Below are 6,000 nucleotides of genomic sequence, written 5' to 3' on the forward strand. Positions count from 1 at the left end.
CAGTTCCCTTTTCTATGGTTCCTATCGATTCAGAAAAGTCAACCAGCCCTGGAAAGTAAATCAACTCTAAGTCATGGAATTTTTTTTTAGGTTTTTGCAAGGCAATGATGTTAAGTGGCTTGCCCAAGGCCACACGGCTAGGTAATTATTAAGTGTCTGAGGTCAGATTTGAACTCAGGTCCTCCTGACTCCAGTGCTGGTGTTCTATCTACTATACCACCTAACTGCTCCAGTCATGGAATTTCTTTTATTTATTCTTTATTTTTTATATTTATTTTGTTAATATTTATTCTCATTTTGTACAAATAATTTTTATACATTAATAAAATATTCTTATTTAAGAGTAAATAAAATATCCCCTCCCCCCAAAAAATATAGACTCACTTGAACAATAAAATAAAGGAGAGAAAAAAATTAAAATTAAAATAAAAAATAATATTAATAATTGTAGGTATAGCCATGTGGCACAGTGGACAGAGCACCAGCCCTGGAGCCAGGAACACCGAGCCCATATCTGGCCCCGTACACCCAACAATCACCCAGCTGTGACATGAAAGCCACCCCAACCCTACTGCCCTGCAACCCCCCCCCCCCAAAAGACCCAAAATAAAATAAAATAGTAATAATATTAGGGGCATCTGGGTGGTGGACAGAGCACTGGCCCTTGAGCCAGGAGCACCCAGGTCCAAATCCAGCCTCAGACACCCAAAGATCACCCCGTTATGTGCCCCAGGCAGGCACTCAGCCCCATTTGCCCTGCATCCCCCCCAAAATAATGATAAAAAATGTGCTTCAGTCTGTGTTCCAACACCTCCAGCTCTGTTGCAGATGGATCACATTCTTTAGGATAAGTCCATCACAAAAGTTACTTCCATATTTTTCCACGTTGCCATTGCTGATTGCAACTCCTTCCTTTCGTATTTTCTCCACTACCATGTACTATATTTTCTCTCTCCTTTCATGCTGACTCTGCTGTAGGGTAGCTGAGTGGCACAGCAGACAGATCCCTGGCCCTGGGGCCAAGAGGTCCCAAGCCTCTATACCACCCCTTAGGCCCAGCTTCTACCTGGCCCTATGGTCCGGGACAGGCCATCCAATCCCAGACCCTTCCAAGAAGTAAAAAATAAAATGAGTTATATCTGACCACTCTCCCACCATGGTCCATCCTCTTCTCCTTCATTCACATCTCCCCCTTCCCCCATCCCCCCTTCTTACTCCAGATGTCTATACCCCGTTGAGTATATATGCTGTTTCCTCTCCTAGCCACCTCTGATGAGAGCAAAGATTCCCTCATTCCTCCTTGCCTTTCCCTCTTCCATATCATTGCAATAGCTCATTGTAATAAAGAAAAATCTTATTATATGAAATATCTTAGCATATCCCCCCTCTCCTTTTTCTTTCTCCCATTACATTTCACTTTTTTCTATTGACTCCATTTTTTACAACATATTTTATCTTCAAATTCAGCTTTCTCCTGTGCTTCATCTATAAAAATCTCCTTCTACCTGCTCTGTTAATTGAGAAGGTTCATATGAGTATTATCAGCATCATTTTTCTATACAGGAATACATGCAGTTCATCATCATTAAGTCCCTTATATTATCCCCTTCTCCTCCACTCTCTATGCTTCACCTGAGTCCTGTATTTGAAGATCAAACCTTCTGCTCAGCTCTGGCCATTCCAACAGGAACATTTGAAATTCCCCTGGTTCATTGAAAGTCCATCTTTTTCCCTGGAAGAGCACATTCAGCCTTGCTGGGTAGTTGATTCTCGGTTGCATTCTAAGCTCTATTGCCTTCCGGTATATTATATTCCAAGCCCTATGAGCTTTTAATGTAGTTGCTGCTGAGTCCTGTGTGATCCTGACTGCAGCTGCATGGTATTTGAATTGTGTTCTTTGGGCTGCTTGTAATATTTTCTCTTTGACTTGGGAGTTCTGGAACTTGGCTATAATATTCCTAGGGTTTGGTTTTTTGGGATCTCTTTCTTGGGGGGATCGGTGGATTCTCTCCATTTCTATTTTGCCCACTGCTTCTAAGATATAAGGGCAATTTTCCTGTAGTAATTCTTTGAAAATGATGTCAAGGCTCTTTTCCTGATCATGACTTTCGGGTATTCCAATAATTTTTAAATTATCTTTCCTAAATCTGTTTTCCGTATCAGTTGTTTTTTCAATGAGATGTTTCACATTTTCTTCTAATTTTTCATTGTTTTGGTTTTGAAGTATTGAGTCCTGATTTCTCGTAAATTCAGCAATCTCCCTGAGTTCTATTCTTTGTCTTTAGGATTTATTTTCCTCAGAGAGCTTTCTTATCTCCTTTTCCATCTGGCCAATTCTGATTTATAAAGCATTCTTCTCCTCAATAACTTTTTGAGCTGTTTTAGCCATTTGACCTAAGCTGGTTTTTAGCATGCCATTTTCTTCAGCATTTTTTTGGATCTCCTTGACTAAGCTGCTGACTTCATTTTCAATTTTTTCCTGCATCTCTCTCTCCTTTCTTTCCCCAGTTTTTCTTCTAACTCCCTCATTTGATTTTCAAAGTCTTTTTTGAGCTCTGTCATAGCCTGAGCCTGATTTCTGTTTTTCTTGGAGTCTTTAGATGCAGGAGCTTGTGCTTCCTCATCTTCAGACTGAGTATTTTGATCCTTCTTAGGTTCATAGGCAAAATATTTCTCTATGGTTCCTCTTTTTTCTCTGCTTGCTCATTTTCCCAGCCTAAGCCTGTTTTTGTGGTACTTCCTGAGCTTTTGGGACACTCCCACAAGGATCTCTGTGTGTGAGGCTCTGCCCTCCCTCCTGGTCTGTGAATGACCATAAGTATCCCCCTCTGCCATGGGGCCGAGGTGCAGGGGGGCCCCTGCCATTCTATGGGGGGGGGCCTAGACTGCAATCAGGATCTGCATGTGGTCAGAACCCTAAAGTCCTGTTCCAGGGGCAGAGCTGGGCAGTCTCTCTCTTCCCTCCTTAAGATCAATGTTCTCATGCCCTGGGGGCTCCTGCTTATGGGTTCCACCTCCTTCTTTTTCCTGGATCTGGACTGCTCACTGTGTGCCCTGAGAGCTGGGCTTCACATGCTCGCTCTGGCAGAGGTCCCCTGCTGTTCTCCCAAGTTGTGCCTGGTGTTTCATGGAGGGTAGGGCAGAAAACTCCCCCGCTGCTGTGAGCTGTGGCTCCCAGCACCCTGAGACTGTCTCCAGGAGGCTGAAGTTCTTTCTCTCTGGTGGGCCACACCTCCAACCCCAGGGAGCAGAGCCTTTCTGCTCTTTTCCAGGTTACCTTGAGTAGGAGAACTGATTCACTGGTTCCCTCTGTGGGCTCTGTCCCTCTCAAAAATTTTGTTAGAGTCCTTAATTTATAAGTTTTATGAGAGCGCACCTAAGACAGGATCCTCTCTTGTTGCCATCTTGGCTCCACCCATGGAATTTCTTAACAGCAAACATTGGTTGCTGTAGATCTGTGAGTTTCTGTTTAGTACAGAAATGAATTCTTTTTTAATTGTTATTTTATTTTTCTAAATACATGTTATCAAAGTTTTTCAACATTCATCCATATGTATATGTATATGTATATGTACATTTTTAAGGTATAAAATTTTCTTCCACTCTCCCTTCCCAACTCCCTCCACACAGTGGCAAACAGTTTGCTTAAGACTGAATATACACATTTATGTTAAACATGTTTACAGATTAGTCATTTTCAGTATGAGGAATTGGGATTAAGGGAAAGAAATACATAAAAGATATATTTTAAAATGTGAATGTAGTGTTCAGATTCTGAAGGAATTTTTTGTTTCTTTTCTTTTCTCTTGGATGGGGGATAGCATTATCTGTAGACTGTCTAATAGGGTTGTCATAGCTCCCTGAACTGCTGAGAGTAGCTGCATCCATCAGGGTTGATCATCTCACAATGTTGCTGTTAATGTACATTGGTCTTTTGGTTCAGAAGTGATCATTAATGATTTGGTCTTTATAAGAAGACAAATCTAAACTTAAGAAGGAGAAAAGAAAAAAACAAGTGAAGAATGTTAAGTGAATTCATATATATATATATATATATATATATATATGAACACTGGTAAATTTGTATTGCTTATTGCAAAAGAGGAAAAACAACTGCATCAAGCTTTAAGCTATGATTGATGAAAGATTGTTATTTACGGTAAAAAAAAACCTTTGGGACTATGATTAATTTTGTTTTAAAGTTTGACTTTAGGCCTTGTCTGATGGATCTTTAAGTCAGTAATCTACCATTCAGGAGATATGTCATATGCTAATGCCACAGGTAAAATACTCAGAGGGAACAGAGGTAGAAGTTAAGCCTGGGAAAAGGCCAGAGGGATGATCTTTGGTCTCGGTCTAAGATGAATTTCTTCTGGTTCATTTTCCCCTATTGTGCTCCTTGAAAATGAATGTTTTCCCTTCTGATTATTCCTGAGTTTGGCTATGAGATGAAATGTATTGTTCCTGCATGACTGATTGTCAACTGTGACACATTTTCCAGAACAAACCTCTGAAGATTGTCCCTCGTTTACTGAACTACTGAGAAAATTTACTTCCATTATGTTGATCATATCACAATGTTGTTATTGTTGTGTACAATGTTCTCTTGGTTTTGTTCTCTTCCTCTGGCATTAACTCATGCAAATCTTTCCTTTTTTTGAAGTTGGCTGCTTAAGATTTCTTACAGAGAGACAGTATGCCATAACATTCATATACCATAATTTATTCAGACATTCCCCAACTGATGGACAATATAAGATGTAGTATACAAAGTTTCATAAATATATTGGTTAACCTTAGTTTTACAATTTCTTTGTCCTTTTTATGATTTAGTTAGATCTATTTTTGCTTTTGCTTTTGTCTGAGATCAGGATTGTTACCTCTTTTTTTTTTTTAAATTCAGCAGAAGCATAATATATTCTCCAGGCTTCTACTTTAACCCTGTGTGTATCTCTCTGCATCAAATGTGTTTCTTGTAAACAACATACTGTAGTATTCTAGTTTTTAATCCACTCTACACTCTGCTTCTGTTTTATGGGAGAGTTCATCCCATTCACATTCACATTTAAGATTACTAAGTCTATATTTCCTTTCATCCCATCTTTTCTTTTTTTCTTTTTTTTTTCCGGTTTTTGCAAGGCAGATGGGGTTAAGTGGCTTGCCCAAAGCCACACAGCTAGGTAATTATTAAGTGTCTGAGACTGAATTTGAACCCAGGTACTCCTGACTTCAGGGCGGGTGCTTTATCCACTGCGCCACCTAGTCGCCCCTCTCCCAACTCTTTGTATTTTCTCTCTCCTTTCCCATTATCCCTTCTTACCAATGTTTTGCTTCTAACTACTGTATCTCTCAATCTATTCTCCCTTCTACCTGTTCTCTTCCTTTTTCTTCTCCCTTTCCCCTTTTAGTTTATTTCTTTTAACTTTAACTTTACCCTTATTGTTACTTATTTTTTCCCTTTTATCAGCCTCACCTTAGCCTTTCCTTCCCCCTTTCTTCCTACTTCCCTGTAGGGTAGGATAAATTTCTAACCAATGTGGAAGTGTGTGTTATTCCTTCTTTGAGTCTAATATGTTTTCAGTAAGATTTATTCAGTTTTCACACCCTCCCTTCTTTCTCTTTACTATAATAGGTCCTATGCATCTCATAATGTGTTATTTATCCTGTAATGCCTTTTTCTCCTTCTATAGTCCTGTTTTTCATGTCTTAATTTTTATACTATCTTGAACCCATACCCTCTGTCATAGTATATGCCTTTCAACTGTCCTAATAGAAGTACAATTCTCAAGAGCCATAATCATCCTCATATCATAATCAATTTAAACTCATTTCCTCTTTTCAAGAACAATCCTTCTAACTGTCCCAATATAAATACAACCCTCAAGAGCTTAGAATTTGATCATATCACATTCAATTTATACCCACACACCCTTTTCAAATACCCTTCTTTCCACTGGCCCAATAGGAGCACAACCCTCAAGAACTAAAGGTTTGATCACA

The sequence above is a fragment of the Macrotis lagotis genome, chromosome 4 (assembly GCF_037893015.1).
Source record: "Macrotis lagotis isolate mMagLag1 chromosome 4, bilby.v1.9.chrom.fasta, whole genome shotgun sequence".
Taxonomy (NCBI): Eukaryota; Metazoa; Chordata; class Mammalia; order Peramelemorphia; family Peramelidae; genus Macrotis; species Macrotis lagotis.